General features: G+C 49.6%; 5 non-coding genes across 5 annotated transcripts; 2 read left to right on the top strand and 3 right to left on the bottom strand.

The window, feature by feature from the left end:
• Positions 1 to 4075: 4075 nt before the first annotated feature.
• On the bottom strand, positions 4076 to 4166 carry TRNAY-GUA (transfer RNA tyrosine (anticodon GUA)). The gene is given in 2 exon segments: positions 4076 to 4111; positions 4130 to 4166. It is a non-coding gene; the product is annotated as a tRNA-Tyr (tRNA).
• Positions 4167 to 4507: 341 nt separating this feature from the next.
• Positions 4508 to 4580, top strand: TRNAR-ACG (transfer RNA arginine (anticodon ACG)). The gene has a single exon. It is a non-coding gene; the product is annotated as a tRNA-Arg (tRNA).
• Positions 4581 to 5687: 1107 nt separating this feature from the next.
• TRNAR-ACG (transfer RNA arginine (anticodon ACG)) lies at positions 5688 to 5760 on the bottom strand. The gene has a single exon. It is a non-coding gene; the product is annotated as a tRNA-Arg (tRNA).
• Positions 5761 to 5938: 178 nt separating this feature from the next.
• On the top strand, positions 5939 to 6029 carry TRNAY-GUA (transfer RNA tyrosine (anticodon GUA)). Its single transcript is given in 2 exon segments — positions 5939 to 5975; positions 5994 to 6029. It is a non-coding gene; the product is annotated as a tRNA-Tyr (tRNA).
• A 3303-nt stretch (positions 6030 to 9332) lies between these two features.
• On the bottom strand, positions 9333 to 9405 carry TRNAR-ACG (transfer RNA arginine (anticodon ACG)). The gene has a single exon. It is a non-coding gene; the product is annotated as a tRNA-Arg (tRNA).
• Positions 9406 to 19021: the final 9616 nt, after the last annotated feature.

Here is a 19021-nt window from a genome sequence, read left to right as displayed (position 1 = left end):
TTCTCTCCGTAGCCGGTGACAGCCCCATGGCAAAGCTCCCCTGTTCCAGCCTGGACGGGCCTGCCACCCATGCCGGGCAGCCCCAGCTTCTCCAGCTGCAGCTGCAATGTGCTGGAAGTTGGTCCCCAGCCAACAGCTTTCTGCCAGCTTGCTTATTCCACCGTGCCCCTGGCTGCCAGCCCCGCTGCCCCGCTGGCACTGGGCCGGGAGCCATCGCGCCAGCACTGGCAGCGGCGCTGCGGGAGCAGCAAGGTCTTGGCAGGGCAGGCAAGCAGCAGAGGAGCGACCGTCCTCCTTGCAGCCCGGCTCATCGGGGTGAGCCTGGGTACTCCCCTCTGCCCCAGGCACAGGGGCTTTAAGAGCACATGGCGTGATTTTAAATAAAGAGGTAGGGATGAGATGTACGTTCAGGTGTACCACTGCACAAATCAGTGGAGATACGTGTGGTGTGGCTAAAGCAAGCGTGAAGAAATTAGGCCTCTAATTTTTAAGAGCTGAAGAAATACCTCTGAAATCTTAAACTTAGCACTTCACTGGTTTGACATAGTAGTTTAAGCCTTAGAGAGATGAATTTCTCTTTATTGATCACATTACATCAATCATTGTCAGTTCTGTGCATTTGCTATTTTTGCTCCTCTAATCACAGTGCTGCGGTCCAAAGGGGGACATAATGTACCACTAAATTATATAGACCAGTGAATATATAGCTAGTCAAAACTGTTATTCCCTTCCTTAAAATTGGATTCTGTGGTTGTGAAACATTATTGTCTTCCTTCTATTCTCACCTTTCACATCAAATGTCATTCAGTGGCAGCTAAATATATGGGAAAAGAGTGTGTTTCATCACACTAGCTGTAACTCCAAAGACAAGAAATAGTACTTTTAACATTTCTTTAAAGTTCCCATAACACATGGACATTTTAAAAGCCATTAATTCCAGTTCAGGTTATATATCTGTTCTCCAGGTGCAGGCACTGGGGCCAGCTAATGCTCACATTGCCCTCAGAAATAGCCTATTTTTCTGCTTCAGAGAAGAGGGGAAGTCCTGGCACGGCTGGGGCTGTGGACAGGCACTCGCTCCCCTCCTACCCATGGACTCCTCTTTGTCCTCAGTTGTGTCTTGCAAATAATTTTGGAGGCCACTCATACGTACGTAAATCCAGACTGCCGTCCTGCCTGCCCAGCGGTGCCGGGGGGATGTGCCCATCCATCCCAGTGGTCCCAGAGAAGGGGAGCTGGTGACGCCATCCTGCTGCTGTGGAGACGTGACCCCAGAAGGCACGTTCCCAGAGGCAGCCGAGTGCCGCAAATCTTCCCACTGGGCGGTCGGATCAGACGGTGTGTGCGTTGGTGTGCTAGTGCTGCGAGACAGGCAGGGCGCAGCCCACTGGGTACGTGCCGGGGGGCACCAGCACCCACTCGCCCCAGTGCATGCATGTGCACACACACACATCTTTTGGCTTTCCTCGGTATTCCCTTTTGCACGATGTTTACTCTGGTGTAAGATGTTATCACCCAACGAAGGAGTAGGGAGAGCCATAGTACGTGACACATATGCAGGCTAAGTGATTTCTGAAGTTTTACTGTCTGGTAGAGACATTCACTGTGAAAGTATGCACATGCTACGTAGTGACTATTTCCAGCAGAGATGGAAAAGGCATTCAGGGAGAAGTCTAGTGTAAAGCTACACGTTATACCTGGAATCCTTTCCCGTGTGAAATCCCTCCTCCTGCTCTCATGGAAGTCACTGAGAATTGCACCCTTGATTTCAACAACAGCTACAGATCAGGCCTAAAGCCAGGGAGGGAAAGGTAAATCCCAGATTAGCAAAAGCAATTGGGGAATTTTTTCACCAGAGCCAAAGTTTACCAAAATCAAGGAAATTATCTGCATGGGCTCGAGATGTACCGTATGTCATGTGGTTCTTATTCACTCTTTCTAGATGAGAGAGTTTTCTTGGGACAGATTTATGGCTCGATCTCACAGTGTGATGCAAAGATGGACAAGCTGCTGCATGTTTGCAAAGCCCTTTTCCTGACATGGGGATCTGTACAGAAGAGCCACAACATATTATCTCAGTTAGCCAAAAACCTCAGAACAAACCAATGACCAAGGCTCTGAGTGGGTCCTCCGGGACTTGCAGCTAAAAAATCTGAGTGTCTGAACCCACGGTTTAATTCTAAAGAGGAAACTTAGTTTTCAGAGTACCAGAGCATTTGCCTCTCTCACTGCTGTCAGGACTAGCTATTCTGGGGACACATGGAGAAAGGATGAATACGGATTTCAGGTCTTAGCTCTTCAATGTGATTTTACTCATTTGTTTGCTTTACAGAAAAGTTCCTAATGTGAATATAGCTATGCTTACATGGTCTGTTTCTGTGTAAAGTTCAGTTGCACACCCATTAATCTCCTCAAAATGTACGGATCCTCAAAATTTTGTTCTGTTTTGCTGCATTTGTTTATATGTAAATTACTATATATTCAAATCTACCTTTGCTGTCAACCGCTCTGACTAATAAAGGTTGTATGTGTGAATTGTAGCACTCCCTTTACTTTTCCACACTGTCAACAACTTCATTCCAGTAACAGCTAGAAAAGCTGTTGAGACAGCTGTCCAAAATTACGGCTTTACACCCCGAGAAGTGGCAAGTGGCAACTCAGGGTTTCCCCAAAGAGGAACTTGGTCTTGGATTGCAGCAGATGCACCTACCTATGCAAAGCAGCCAGACCTATAGCCACACATTGCAAACCCTTTATATAATGCAGAATGCTTGCCTACATAAAAAAATTCAGCAGTGCGATGAAGTGATATAACACAGTGGTTTTACTGGCATCAGTTCCTATATGGAACGATTTCCCCCAGGAAGGGGTGCGTGCAGAGAGTGAAACCGTGATGCTGCTGAGGACAATGGCAGATGTCCGGTCACCTCCCCTGGGGCCGGCATCTCACTCAGGGGTTTTGCAGCTGTCCAAGAGCCAGCGCAGAGTGCCAGAGAGCCTGGGCCTGCTACGGGACAGGAATATTTCTCACTAGGATGGTATCCAGTCTCTGTGACCACAGAAGCCCAAGTGTTTGAAAAATGGACAAGGGGCAACTGTTCTGGCTGGATGTACTCATACCTTCCCTAAGAATTAGTACCCAAAGTATGGATATGATTTCAGTCAAAATGAATTACATTTTTGCCTCTTTTTAGAATAAAATCATTAAAGAAAAATGATGAAGCATGCAGAACTGAGCACAGTCAAAATTACTGATTTCTTTTTCTATGTTATCATTTTCTATAGAAAAGAAAATGTTCGTTGTCCTGTTACAAAGCAGGGAGAAAGACCGCAGATGAGAGTAATCCCCTTCCTTCTCTCCCTGAACTAAAGTCAGCAAAATCATCACATCCAGCATCTCCTTTCACTTTGAGAGGGATGAACAGGTACAGGAGCTTCCCTACAAGAGGACTCAGTCCTTTGTGCCAGCATCACCCGTCCCAGGGTTGGGAAGGCAATAGCATGGGACAACTGCATGGTAGCCAACACCTGCAAGATAATCTCAGAAAGACGCTGGTAAAGACACACAATTTCCCACTAGCGGGGAGAGATAACACGTGCTAAGTATCACCTGGCTGGATGTGAAAATGTATTCCTATTGTGGCAGTATGTAAATGTATAGATACTTCCTTATTCTGGGAAAATAGTGTGTAGACATGTCGGGGAAAGGAGGTTCAGAAAAAACCCCCTCAGAATTTCAACATCCTAATTACCTGCGACGAGATGAAGGGATCTCAACAGGTATCCTCCTGCGCTAACTTGCTTTGTGAGGGTTTGTGGTAAGTTGGAGTAAGAGCAACATACATCTTGTTTTCCTTTAAAAATTAACAAGGTGTTGGCAGTCAGGCAGCAAGCGTCCTCTGCTCCCGCAGCAACAGCTCCTGCTGCAAGTCAGCGAGTCACAGCAGAAGAGGCTCGGTTTGCAATGCAGCTGGATCTCGTCGAGAAAAACAACCGTATCTGCAACTGTTTGCAGAAAAGCTGTTTAAAAGCACTTTGCGGGGAGGGGGGGGGGGGAGAAAAAAATTTTGGCGTCTCCTTCGAGCCGGAATCGAACCAGCGACCTAAGGATTCCCGCGGGGCAATGCCTCTACAGTCCTCCGCTCTACCAGCTGAGCTATCGAAGGGACCTGGCCGCCCGCCCTCCGCCACGCCACAAGAACGCAGCACGGCTCGCGTAGGCGCTGCGCGGCGCATGCGCAAGGCACACCGCGCTAGGGCGGGCGTCAGCCCCGGCCGGGGCCCGCTGCGCGGCGGGGCAGGGTCTGCCGGGAGCGCCTCCTGCCGGCGGGGCGGGCTGGGCCGCGCTGTGCCGCGCCGTGCCGTGCCGTGCTGTGCCCCCGTCCGGGGCCCTGGGGCCGGGCCTGGCGCGGCGGGCGGGAGGGCAGCCGGGGGGGCCCGGCGGCGCGGGGCGGGGCGTTCGGCTGTTGGGGTACACAGGAGAGCGAGGAAGTTTTAGTGTTGTGCAGGGCCAGTGGCGCAATGGATAACGCGTCTGACTACGGATCAGAAGATTGTAGGTTCGACTCCTGCCTGGCTCGCATTTGTTTTTCCTTCCTCTCCTGTTACCGTCGCCGTTCCACGCAGGCGGGGGGGACTGTTTTTCATCTGAGCTCAGCGTGTGACACCGTTTACACGCCCGGCACATCGTTGGATTATTTTGTCTCCCAAAGCAAAAATGACAACGTCAGAAACCGTAAAACACCATCTAGGCTGAAACTTTTCCAACAATCTTAAGTACGTGTCTCGTCAAGTGCCTTAACTGTGCCCACAAATTAACCAAATTAATGCACCGGTAAATTACATGGGGAAAAATCCTTTAGGCCCTAGGAGAGCCGCAGTGTGCTCATCACTGGCCTGACACAGTACAGTTAGTCTTAGGAATGACATCACGGAAAATAACCACGAGGTCTCTGAAGGCAGCAAGCAACACTGCTGTGATGAAGACTCTTATTTTCATAGTGACTGTCCATCAGCCTTGAGAAGAGCGAGAGCATCCTTGTCGTGCAGTTGAATGAAAAGTGTGTGGTTTTGCAGAAACCCGTTTCTGACATATACGAAGGCTATGCGGCATGTGAAGAGCGGCTTGCACCCAGGAGAGGCGAGGAAGGCGTCCCCCATGATCAGATCTGGGAATACTCCACAGCTTCGGAGTAGCTGCAATCCGCAGATTCAGTGCAAGCTGACTATAAAAAGTGGTTCGTGTTGTTATGAATAAATAACCGAGGTAGCTCATTAGGGCTGCTAACGTTTGGCATCGCCATCCTTTATTTTGCGATGTCTGTGAACGGGGCTGGTGACGGTCACGACACAAGGATGTGCAGACAGGCGGGAGGCGGCACAAGGAAAGGACACCATGTCACGCAAAGCCCTTGGGACCCTCATTTTTCCGCTTGTTGCTTGCACTCACGTAACAGTCATGGGGAGTCACATCTGGAACACTTTCTGGAGAGTATTATAACTTGGGAAATGTCTATTCAAAAGGAAAACAGGGGGACATCTAAGGGCGCTGTGCTCTGCAAGTTTCTATGTGAGTGTGATGGGGTTTTGATGCCCACCAGGGAGGGAGGCCAGGCCCGTTTGGTTTTACTCTGTACGGGCGAGTGAAAAGACGGTGTGGCGAGACGAACCAAGGCACCAAAAGAAGCCGAGCCAGGCAGGAGTCGAACCTACAATCTTCTGATCCGTAGTCAGACGCGTTATCCATTGCGCCACTGGCCCCGCACGCGGCAAGGGGCCGAGCCACCGCCCCCTCAGCAAACCCCTCACCCTCGGCGGGCTCGCTGCGCGCATGCGCTACTCACCTCTCCGAACCTCTGCCTTCGCAAGGCGCATGCTCAAAACTCCGCGCGGGGTGGGGCGGCACCTTGGACGGCCGCTGGGCGGCGACTGGCAGGTCCCTTCGATAGCTCAGCTGGTAGAGCGGAGGACTGTAGAGGCGCTGTCCCGCGGGAATCCTTAGGTCGCTGGTTCGATTCCGGCTCGAAGGAGACGTTGAATTTTTTTTTTTCCCGTTCCTGGGGGAAATTGATTTTTTCAACCCCTCGGTGATGGACGGGGACGCGGCCGTCGCTCCCCCCCCGCCTCTCTCCCGGCCTGCCCGGAGAGCGACGGCCGCGCAGAGGCTCCTGGAGCCGTTTCAAGCACATGCAATATATAAGCAACACACATCTCCCCTTTTTTTTTTTTTTGGAAAAAAAAAAAAGAAAATACTGCAAAGAGGTGACAGCCCTGCAGTAAACATTGAAATCCATGTTGCAGCGATGCTTCTGGAGGTGCTTCATTGTTTTCCGTAAAAATATTATTAGTAGCAATAATAAATTATTTAAGAAGAGTAATATATTACAATAAAGATAATATATATTTGGCATTATGCTATGTGAAGCCAAAAAAATTAGGTGGTTTTAGCTCAATCTTGGCTAGTTTTATTAGGTCTTCTTTTCCAGGGTGATCCTTGGGGTGCCAGTTCAGCTCTGGACAGGCTCTCCTCATTTTGCCTGTTGCTTTCTGTGGTGCCAAATAATCCTTGCTGATTTAGCTTTATGTGATGCTAGATAAGCCTTACGGGTGAGGCCTTCAAGCACCCTGGCTGATGGGAGTGGATAAAACTGCTCCATGGTCTCTTGACTTGAGATGACGGACATGATATTTGGATGCCTTTGGTTGTGCATGGGATGATCGAGGAGATCGCGGGATCAAGGGGTACACGGGATGATGGAGGAGAAGGTGGAGCAGTGGGAAAGAGCATAGGAGTCCTTTATACAGAAGACATTTAACGCAGCCGGACATGGGCTTGCTTATGATGTTGTAAATAACAGTGCCAGCACTCATAGTCTGCTGCTTTTTTTTTTCCTGTTTTCTATTCTGTTGTATTGCCATCCCCTCTCCTTTTCCCTTCAAGTCTTCTTTTTCATTACAGGTGCTACGTGGTGAGCAGAAAAACACACTTGGCAACAACTCCTGGCTTGGAGAGAGTAAACGTGTCTGAAGGCGGCCAAGTCTGTCTGCATAGCAGGGGAAGAATGGAAGTTTTCTCCTTCAAAAGAACACAGAATGAGTCTTCTCTGTGTGAGAGTGTTTTTCTGGGGTAGATTTCAGATATGAGAGCAAGGAAGACCCACTATCTGTGGGAACAGAGTACAAGCAAGATTATCAGCAGGAAAGCAGATTTATGAAGCTCAGCAGGAGTCAGACCTGCAAGCTTCTGCTCTGTAGTTACACACTTCATGCATTACATCCCTGGCCCCAGCTACCTCTCTATTAATTAGTACATTTTTGTGTCTGCATATGGACACACACACAGAGCCTTTTCTCCTTCCAGCGTGGTGCAGTGCACCCCTCTCCAGAACTATCTCAGGTGAAATCCAGGCGTGAAAAGCCTGCCCAGCAGGGAACTGGCACACCCCGGTGAGCAGAAATTGAGGGAAGGCATCCCATTTCCTTAGGTGTCTGCTCTCTTACAGGTTTGCACACACTAGCAGTCAAATCTGAATCCACAGTCCAAAATCGCATCCTTTTGCCACTCCCCAGTGCGGGCACAGACTCTGTCCAGGGCTACGAGATTGATTTTTTTCTTGGTTAAGATTGACTCCTTCCTATATCAATGTCTCTGCTCCTACTTTTTGCAGAAGTTCATGCAAACTCCTTCACTCCTTTTCACTCATTCAGTGGCACTCCTTTTTCCTTGTCCTAAAGGATAGCTCACAAAATAAAAGCACACCCAGATTTTCTTCTGGAGAAGGGACCATCTTCTTTCCCCCTCCATCTCCAAGACATTTTTTCTCTCCCACCCACCCAGAAAGTATTGACATGCATGCGTTTCTGTGTAACTGTGTATTACCCATAAGTGAAAAGGAAGGCAAAGGAAAAGGAAAAAAAAGCTAAAAATACAACAGAATGAAAGCCAGGAAAAACAAAACCAAAACCAACAAAACTCAAACCCCAGAAAAATATAGGCACTGATCTCAGGACTTGCTATATGCTAAACAACTATTCTGCCTCTTGAGCTATGGCCCTGTTACATTACTGTAACTGCTTGGCTCAGCTTCCCACTCTTCTAGGGCATGCTCATGTATTTAAATGTAGTAAATAACAGCCTATTCAGTGCTTGGATGATAGCGTAGCTTGCTAAATACTTCATTTAGGAGCATAGTATTGGTGACCGGTTACCTGCAAGTGCTTAATTATTTCTGTATCTGGTCTCCAGCAAGTGCCAATAACGAGCTGTGTGCATGTATCCTATTCAAACATTTGTGTCACTTAATAACGAAAGATGCTGGAGATTATAAAAACCCCATTCGTTTCACTCTGATACACTGGCTCACCAGAATGAGGTGGACAGGCAAACAGATGGATCAGAGGTTGTTAACTGGCCTGAGGAGCTACAGGAGGGGACACCTGCTCCAAGAAAAAGAAATTCTCAGCTCCCACGTTGTAAGAAAAGGTTTGTTTGCATTTCAAGCAAAAGCTGTCTCTTCTCCTGGAGAAAGGGGAAATAGAATAAATCTCGGGGGAGTTAAGAGTATGAGGATAAAAATTTTCAGCCCGCCTGGAGGATTTCAAAGGAGCGATGGTGCAAATGGTCCCGCATGACGAGGTGCTGGCTGATGATGGCAGTTTGAGATAGGTGGCATGTGCACGGACAAGATGTCCTGCTGATCACATAGGTGGGAAACCCCTGGAAATGAGAGAGCATCTTGCCTGATTTTGTTAGTATCTGAAGCTTTATTATTTTTTGATTTAGGTACTCTTGTCAGTGTATCTATTTTGAATACCGTAAACACATGGTTCTATTTGTACCTACTCTTCAGCTGGCTTGAGTTAAGTGGGATTTCAGGGTCACCACATCTATCCAGTTATCACTAAGCTAACAGCAGGTCTCTCAACTGATGTCCTGGGCACTTAGACATCATTTTTAGCTCTTCAGGATGTTCCCCAGAGCAGCCAAACCTACCTTGTTTCAGCAGCAGGAGCTGGATGAGCAAGCATTCTCTGGGGTCAGCCATGGTACAACAGTGGAAAACTGAAAGATGCTGGGAATCGACTTGGGTGCTGGAGGTTCCCAGTGTGGTTGGGAAAGATCTATGTAATAAGCACGATTTTTTTAAAAATAAATCTCTTTGGAGATAGAGTTGACCCAGTTGAAAACTCCCAAGGATGCTGAGCAGGATGTGCGGGTACCAGCTTAATTAGATCCTTTCATGAGGAAATCCGCACCTCCAGCTTTCCAACGGTTGGGGTTTTGTATTTTTTTTTTCTTTTTCCCCAAGCTTCCCCTGTAAAAGTGAAACTAGCGAGCCAGGCAGGAGTCGAACCTACAATCTTCTGATCCGTAGTCAGACGCGTTATCCATTGCGCCACTGGCCCCTAGCGGAGGCCGTGAGCCAGCGCGGGCGGTGTTGGGCGTCGGGACCGGCCCCCTCGGGGCTCCCTCCCGGGCGTTCGCCCGGGAGGGAGCCCCGAGGGGGCCGGCCCCGACGCCCAACACCGCCAAAACGCGGGGCCGCAGGGCAGGAGCAAAGTCCTGCACACCCTGGTCCCCAGGTGTTGGGTCTCTGATGCTGCCGCCATCCCTCATCTTTGCTGCGCTGTTGTGCTTGGGGAGGGAAAACCCGAAATTCTCCAGCAGCGGGTGGAGGTTGTGCAGTGGAAATCCCATTTTCCCACCGGCATCCGGGTCCAAGCTCCGTATCTGATGTTGCTTCACCGTGATGAAGAGCTTTGCAAGTACAAGCTGGGAACAAGCCGCGTCGTGTCACCTGCTGCAATATCTATGCCGAAAGGAGAAAAGGAAAACATCGTAATATCATCCAGTTCCCAAACGCTGGGAGTTATGTCATGCCCCTTCGCTCAAACTCGGTTCCCCCAAACCCCAGCAGCCCCTGGGGCCAGCAGAGCCTGTCTGCTCCCGTGATGTCTGGAGGAGGAATCCCAGCTGCTGGGAGGAGGAGGTGGGATCTGCCTCTGCTTCCACAATGCTGTAGCAGAAGAGCCTTGTAGCCTTCACCCCACGCTTGGTCCTGCCCCCACATAAGGACCCCAGAGCAGACAGACAAGGCCTGCAGGGCTGGGACAGGCTGTGTGGTGCGGCGCAGAGCTGATGTGTTCAGAGGGGTAAGGGCAGCTCTGAAGGCACCAAGTTAGCATCAGCACCTTGTCTTCCAGGTAACCCTACTCCACTGTCACACCGATACCTCTCCCGTTACAACGTGCCTGACTCACGCCTGCATGTTAGTTCCTGCCCCAAGCTACTCTTGGTCTGTACCTCGTATTTTTTTCCTGCAGCTCAGACAATTCTCTTTGGACTGCCAAGATGGGCTTTGCCTTTAAATCCATACAAAGCACCATGTCGGTGCTTCAGGAAGGAGACCAGTGCCCCAGTGGCTGTGGTCTTGGTTGCTTGGTATGCTCCGCAAACGTCACAACATCCCAGAATTTGTTTTCCAGTTTTTCCTTGTCAATTAGATGCAGAGTAAGTTTTGCTTTTCCAGGGAGAGCCGGGGAACACTTCACAGATCAGTAACATTTTGGATTCAGTCTCAGGATTTCTTGGTGACGCTTGCTGCCTGCTTTTCTGAGCCCTTCACTGACCTTATGGCAGCCAAACGTGTTGGCCCATCACTGGTAATAACCTGGGTGTCAGTGAGCTGCTGGGTTCTTTCTGATGATAGCCTTTGACTGCTGTTTGATTTCTGGCCTGACACTTGTCCGTTCAGGCTTTCATGAACAGGTCTGTACCAGAGAGACCCTGGCTGCTGAAAACAAACTCTGCATATTTAGCCCTAGCTTCATTAGGCAAACAAACAAACATAAAAACCAGTTAGCCAGCTTTGGACATTAGGGAGCATGGAAAAACGTGAATGACTCTTCTTTCCATTCCTTAGGAGCAGGATGGGGTTACCGGCTGCCAGGGAAAATGCCGGGAGCTGTTGGAGACAGATGTTAATCACCACAACCCTATCTGAACACGCATTGCTGCCATACCTCCCTCAGCAGCGGTGATTTTGACAGACTAGTGCGATAAGTGATGGCTTTTGGCTTGACTTGCTTGTGAGCGCTCCTTCAGGTCATGGACCATCTTGTGGAGTATTACATTCTGGATAACAACGAGGATGTTGAGGGTGAAATTTAAAAGGAGGAAGAGCCAGTTTAGCAGCTCCTCGCTCCAAAGTAATGAGGTCTCACTTCTCCTCCTCTCTTCTCCACTGTGCTCAGCTACACAGCTTGCCTTGTCACTGCTCTGGTGGTCTGTGGTCACTCCCAGCACCTGAGCCAACTAGATACTCCGGCAAAGAAGAGGGCACTTTCCTAATGGTCAGTGAGGTGAATCAGCTCAGCTGGTGCAAACAAGGGGACCAGGCCCTGCAGCCAGGGCCAGCACAAGGAAGGTGAGAGGCACGGGCTGCCCCATCCCGCTGGCCAGAGCAGCTCAGCCGCCTGCAGTTGCTTGTCAGACTGCAGCCCGAAGGAGGAATGTCGTGCTGAGACAACGAAGCAGAAGACATGGAGCGGGAGCAAGGTGTGAGAAGTGCAGAAGGTATCCAGTAGGTGAGAGGTAGAGCCGCCGTCTGCGTCCACAGACACCTCACTTTTGATTTGTTATTTCCATCCTCTCTTCACTTTCCTTCTTGCTCTCTTTATTTTTTGCAGGTACTGGTAAGGTGGGCGGTGAAGATGAGGCCAAATTCCTCCTGGTTGCCCCAGGCCAGTGCAGAGGGGTAAGCACGGAGGGGAGCAGCTCCTTCATAAGCAGAGACTTGCAAATAGCTCCTCTTTTGCAGATGGGTTTTGTTTTTTCCCCTGAATTAACCTTGAAAAACCACGAAGTGAATGAAAGGGGGTGAGTGTGTCCAAATGGCTGGTGGGCATGTAACAACAGGAAGAATGTAATTGTGAATGGGAGTTTGCAGGGGTGGGGGTAGCACCTTTTTCTAGTTGGGCAGCTTGAACTTGCACCTATTCCTCCAGTTGGCAGCCAGAGAGATGATCCACCACATGCCCGGGCCAGGCGGGATAGAGGGCTTCCATGTATTTGCTCAGAGATCCCAGGGGTGTTACCCTTGCTGCGATGGGGGGACAAAGGATGATGTTAGAAAAAGAGTAGTTTATCAGATTTCCATGCACTTCTAACAGAATAGCTCTGAGCAAACAAGGTCACTCAGTTTTGGCTAACAGAGCACGTACTGCGTGCAAGAACAGCTGTGTTGTGGTGCCCTGTGATTCAGAAAGCAGGTCCCAGTGAGGTGGGCCCTGCTCGAACCCAGGACAGGGCTGCAGCCAAGAATAATGATTTGAGGTGAAACCTTGGTCAAGCAGGGAACCATCCTCATGCCTGGAGGAAGCTGGAGCCAGAGCTGGGAAATCAGGCTAGTGGCCCAGGGAGGGGGTGAATACAGGTAAGAGCTGGAAATGAGAAGGGGTGATACAAAGTGGGGGGCAGGTAGGGAAGGATGGGTGTGCCTGACAGTATGCCAAGCCTACCTTTGGTGGCTGCTCCTAACTTCTTTCACTGGCTCTCTTGGCAGCGAGGCAGGCTACAAATATATGTCATTTTTTATAAACTTTAAGTTGCTGGTTCAGTTATGGCTGATGGGAGATTCTCTCCTTTCTTCTTGCTCAGCACATGGTGCAAGAACCGCTTGTTCTTTCACCAAACCATAAATCCTCCAACAAACCCTGCAGAAGCCCATGGGATTCAGGTCTTCCTGGTTGCTCCCATCCCTAGAAGACACTTCTTCCCTCCTGGTTATTGCAGGTCCAGCAGGGCCCTGCAGCTGAGGGAGGGTGCATTCAGTAATGCTTTGGATATTACGGAGAACAAGCTGGCAACCCAGAGTGCTTGTAAGGTGCCTCAAGCTCTGTGTGGAGATTTACCACATCCTTTGGCAAGGAACAAGTCATTAGTATCCAATTACACTGAAATCATACTTAATTCAAGACAGGTTAAGACAAAAAGCAAACAAAAACATTTACTCATAGTTGCCAAGATAGATAAACTTATAAAAGAGGTAGGTGGAGAAATGAGAGAAAACCAGACTTCAGTTACTGGCTTTGAAGATTAAATCAGCAAGGCCATTCCCTCATACCCAGGCATTTTGCCACAGGCTCTCCTGACACAGTGAGGAGCGGAGAGCCTACCTTCCTCCACACCTTACACCTCAGGCTGTGTTGACCAAGAAGTATTTCCTCATGGGGGAACAAAGTGCCTCTCACATCTAATTTCCTCCTAAAAAACCAAATTCTTCTCTTCCAGGGAGGTCCACCACTTTAGCATGGAGCTCCTCCTATTTCTTCCTTATCCAGGAGACGTGCTGGCCCTTCCTCTTGCCAAAATTTAAAATTATTTCATTCCTTTAGCATTACCTGGCCAGCTCAGCCAGAGTGCTGTCATAGGAAAGGCACTGGCTCAATGCCTGAATGCCACCGTTTTCTTTTTTTTTTTTTTTTAAACTTTTTGTTCTGCAATAATGTAAACATCTCTTCTTTGCCCTGCCTGCTATCATTATTCCGGTGGGCGTACGGCAAAGTGCGTGCACCTAGTCAGCCTTGGTTTGGAGGGGATGTCTTGCTTCAAGCTGGTGCTGGGATCAGGAGTACGGGGGGCAGTTTCTGCCCGCACGAGCAGAGGCTGCTCTTTGGTTCACAGGACTTGTCTTTTCAGGGACAGGCTGAGACAGTCCACTCCCTTCATGGTGGAGGATAAAGGAGCTGAAGGCTGATGTGGGAAGGAGGAAAAGCAGGTTGCTGTGCTGCCGCGAAGTAGAAGAGGAGCGGGGGGGGTTTGTGCTGAGCTTTGGGGAATCAGTTTAAAGGGAGCAGTGCTTATTCAACGCAGAGGACATCCTGGGACTGCTGTGTGCTTACTCCTTTTGTACCCTGTTATTGTGTCTTTTTCCCTTTGCATCTTCCACTTGCCTCTGCAAACTTTCTCCTTCCAGTTTTACAAAGTGGCCTCACATAGGGACCACACAGAGATACCCGTTAGCCCGCTGGCAACACAGTTTCCTCCCTAAACTGGAAGGAAATGGCCCAGGCACCTTTCTGCCCCCCCCACCCCGCACGGCTGCTACAGCGCATGGGGCCAGGGGAGGAGTGGGGACAACACCATTCCAGGGCCGGAGAGCAGAGGCACTGATCCCACTGCCTCCCACGTGCTGGACGGACACGCTTCCCTCAGAATCGCTCCCTAGCTGTAAAGTGAGGGAAAGGATGAAAATGGGATCACCAAGATGGAAAAAGGTGGAGTTCCTGCTCTACACATTGGCCCCTTCAGATGCTTTATCTCTCAATTTCCAGCCTGGTGTGACCTGTGAGGGTCAGCGTAAAGAGCATTTCACACGGGAACATGTTAAGTCACCAGAGGAAGGATGGGAGTGTTGTCACCTTCTTCAAGGCAAGAAGTTGATGCCTGACTGGGTGACACCTGGCTTGAGAGAGAGACATTTATACTTCCCTGGAAGTGATCGATGGCTGACTTCAGTTCCCGGGAATGAGCAGCCAGTCTGGATGCGTTTCAGATTAAAGTCTGCCAGGAGCCCAAGGAATTGGCTATGAGACCTGACATATTAGGAGCACCCTAATGAATGCAACCCGAGCCATGACTTGCAGAGGAAGCTTTTAAGGAAGCACTGTACCTTCTCAGGGCAATCACCTGCACAGCAGCCAGTGACAGGTCAGAGGTCTTGCCAGTTTAGACAGGTAAGGGTAGGAGTCTGTTTAGCTTTTTAAAGTATTCCATAAATATCATCTATTTTGGATGGATATTAATGGATTTCTCATGGATAAATGATTTTATTTGCATTTTTGCTTCATCTCTCTTGGATTAAGTGGGATTTCAGTGTTACTGCTTGCCTGCTGGCATTGCTTGCTGAAGGTTACAGTGAACTGTTACCCTGTGGCCACCTAACTCATATCAGGCTCCTTGGCATGTTCTCCGGAGTGTTAAAGGATAGCAATAGCCATGCCTGCGCCGTTTTGGCTGCAGGGGCGAGGTCTCTGGTGAGTACCTCTGTTGGAGGTCAGGGATGGCAGAGGCATCCTCTGCTGTTTGGTGTGGAATAGGAGATTGGCTCCAGGCTCGACTCCTGAGGTTCCTCATGGTGTCTGTCAAGGGTAGGATAAGAAGCCCAGTGATGAGCAAGAGCCTTCCGGCCCACCCCAAAACCCCCTCTCCTTTGAGTTGGAATTAAGCCAGTGACTAAGGATTACCCTGAAAGCACCACAGCCCTCCACTCTGGGAGCTGAGCTATCAAAGAATGAGAGATGCTGTCCTGAGACTGACTCCTGGCAGGAATCCTCAGCAGCCCCAGCGTGATGTCCCAGCAGCGTGGTGGCAAGTGGCAGACGTATCACTCTGGGATATGGGGAACCAGGGCCTAAAAGGCACCTTGAATACAAATTTCTGCACAAAGCTCTGCTGCTGCAAAGCTGTTGCCTTGCTGTGAAGTGCTTAATCGCAATGATTAGGGATGGAAATAGCACGAAGGCCATATTACGTAGGTAACTGGAAGAGATATGATTTGTGGTCTATTCATACATAAATCTATTATCACCCCTCTCATGTTTCCATTGCAGTCTTTGGGATTACCAGAAGCAGCAGAAACATGCTGTGTACTGCTCCAGCTTGTCACCTCCCGAGGTTTCCCTGAAGTAAGATTCCCTGCACACCTGCAACGGGGCGGAGATGAGGGAGATCCAACCCCACAGCATTAGAAAAACAGCTACACAAGCGACACGAGGAGGAAAAACTCACAACAAGCAGATCCCTCAGAGGACTAACTTTGTTGCACAACCTCTTCTTTCTTGCAGACTACATGCAGGCAGCCATGTGCTTCGCTAGCAGCGCAACTCTTAAGTGCTGCGATAATGGAAACGCGCAGCAGCTCCGGCACAGATCGTGTGCTCTGCTTTGCCACCACATCGCAGTCCTCCCTGTGCCCCGCACATGCCCTTCCTCTCCCCCAGCCACCTTCTCCTGATCCAAAGGGTGGCTGTGGCAGGGGGATATGGGGTCAGCAGTGCCGTGTTTTTCCAGCTTCTTGACCATGGAGGTAGGACAAGGGAGGTCAGGCATTGCCGGCTCACGGCAGCACTCCTTCCCTTGCTCACAGCGCTGGAGCAGCTTCCCTCCCTGCTGATGGCTGGAGTCACTGGGAGTCACCCTCTGGGCTGGGGACAGGCTGTGCTTGGCTAGGTGAGGTAGAGGAAGGGGGAAAATGGGAGGGAGGGGGGAGAGAAAGCCCCAAACTCTTTGTCTTCTCCCCTGATCATGGTAACGGATTATTGTGATGCAGTTTGCTGCCACGAACTACTCGTTCATATTGCCCAACCCTGACTGCAGGGGTGTAGGACTTCACAGTGAGAGATGTGCATCCTCAGGCAGCCCAACCCTGGCTTTCCGTGCAAAACATACATTTTACTGCAAAGCTGACACTTCGGTGACAAGGTCAAAGCCTTTGAAGAGGCACCCGAAATCTGATTTGTTTTGTGGCCAAAGGACTTGCTGTCTGCCCTTTCTTTCCTTGCATTCCCTAAACTCAGCCAGAATTAGAAAAGCTGACTCCTGGGGAACAGCCTGATGGGAGAGGGGGACACAACACCGTGCGTGTGGACGTGGGTTGGTGTGTTTGAGATGCTTCCTGAAGTGATAATTCAAAAGGACATTAATCCAATAGACTGCCGCTTGGTACAATGAACACAATGTCACAGCGGATGGCATCCCTGATCATAGCTTAAAGTGCATTCATTCAACTCCTGCCCAGCTTGAAGGCGTTTCCAGCTGTTGTTGTCCTTGCAAACACCTGCATCGCTCTCTCATGCATTGTGCTCCCCTACACTCACGTGAATCTCATGTGAGGGAGAGGGCGAAAGAACTTGGCTGGAAAATGGCCAAAAGGCAAACTTGTTCTTCCAATCTGACTTTCAAAAGAAAAAAAGGCATTGGCGCTCAGAAATGAATAGTCATGCTGGTTTTGCTATATGCCTAAAGAGCATTTACAGGGCAAAGGAATACATGAAAGGAAAACAGAGGTCGTCTTTGAAAAAAAAGCTAAAGGACAGAGGTACCACCTCTGTCACCAGTCACGTGCTAAGCAGGCGCTTGACTGGTTCAGGTAATGCCTTGCTGTGTGAAAACTTTCCTGCCCCCACACACAGTATTTTTGTTTAGCTGTCATACCATAATGTTCGATCCTTTATCTTCCAGCACTGAATCTCTATTCTGTCCTGGAGGAATGATCATCAAGATGGGGATGGATGAAAACCTATGGATGAAAACCCTAGACCAGCCTAGGGAGCTGGGATGGAGTCTCAGCAGGTCTCTGATGTGGTGTAAAGTCATGTGCTGAGTATAACCTTAAAACCAGTCTCTCCTTTGAAATAGAGACCTCAGCATTGACCTGGAGAAAAAAATACTCACGCTCCTCTGCTCTGCCAGCTGAGCTATGGAGGAGACACACTGAAATAGCATCAAGAGTGGCTTATGTTGAGCAGACCAAGGCTGGGGAGAAACGTGACACTGGGACAGGGCTGTATCTCTGCGAAGTGATGAGCTGACGCCAGCTGGGAAGCCTGAGCTGGATCTGTGCTGTGAAACACAAGGCGCTTCTCTACTGAACATCACTCTTCTTTCCTAACAACAGAGCTGGGGTTGTGGCAGCAGGGTTTAAAGGGGAGTGCTACGGCCTGTTAAGGCCAGAGCAGAAATCAAATCTGTCCCCCAGTCAAAATTCCTATGGTTAAAACTCTGCAATCGCCTTTTCCTTAAATTCTGATACATTCGGGAGGCCCCTTAGCACTGCCCTGGCTGTGTCGCCTGTCACCCCCCAGTCACAGCACCGACTCCTCCACTGCTAACCCCGCACTAAACGCCCATGTTATTCCATAAAATGCAGGAACTCAGGGAGGAGCCGTCATTCCTTCCTCTCTGCTAGCAGGGGAGACACGTAGTGATGATTTACAGACAGGCTCCCATGGGACGCTGTGATAGCAAAGTAAGGGGAAAGGGTCAGGGCTGCATTTGAAAAGTGGGGGACTGTGCTAAAATAGTAAAGCATTTAGTCGCTTACTCTCCAACAGGAAGTGGGATTCTCCCACTTTTCTAATTGGGGTGTTCTCCCATTTTTCTAACTGGTTTTGTTTTATTTATATCCTTTCTTCCTTCACGTCTCATTCTCACTGCAGTGCATATTTGGGGGTGTGGAAAAGCAAGCCTGTGCCTGTTATTTGTGAAACTTGTCCCTAGCCCTGGAGAGGACCTATTTTTAGGTAGGCAGTAGTGCGTGGCTATTTCTTCCCCACATGCAGTACTTCCTCCATGCAGTGCTTTGGACATACTTTTAGGCCTTGCGTGTGAAATGTAGATCTCTTTCTAGCAGTAATGTGTTGAGGGGATGAGGGTTTGGGAACCTCTGGGCTTGTAAATTTGTGTATTGCTCGGGGAGATGCTGAACTGCTAATCTCATGTTTGTTATTCCACAGCACCAGCAGCCTGTCTTTTCAGGCTCACTGATTTTGAGACCTTTGAGAATACAGATAATTGCAGGGAAGATGATAAATGCCTCGTCTGAATCACGTTCAGGGTTGCCCTGCCTTCCTGAAGGGTATGGCCCGACCACCATTTCTCTTCCTGATCTCAAGGACTGTGAGGAAACCAGGACTTTCTGTTGGGAGGGCTTTCTGTTTCCCTGTGGCCCCTAAAGCCAGGTGACACTGGCGTCCACGCTGGCCTGCTGGCATTGCTGGAGGGCAGCAGGAAGCCACAGGACCCTCCTTCTCCCAGGCAGGCAGCCGGGAGCAGCAACAGCACAGTTTGGTGTCCCACCAGCAGCAGAGCCACGGCGCGCGGAGGTGACTCCCCGATGGAGTTCATCCACCTGTTTCAGGGTCTTTTAATACAAATCTCAGAGGTTTGTCTGCTATAATTTATGTTGGTACTGCTGATGAATCTGGAACACAAATGATAATGTAGTTCATCTGCCCATTT

The sequence above is a fragment of the Ciconia boyciana genome, chromosome 2 (assembly GCF_034638445.1).
Source record: "Ciconia boyciana chromosome 2, ASM3463844v1, whole genome shotgun sequence".
Taxonomy (NCBI): domain Eukaryota; kingdom Metazoa; phylum Chordata; class Aves; order Ciconiiformes; family Ciconiidae; genus Ciconia; species Ciconia boyciana.
Note: the sequence above shows the minus strand (reverse complement) of the source record. Positions and strands in the feature narration are given on the sequence as shown.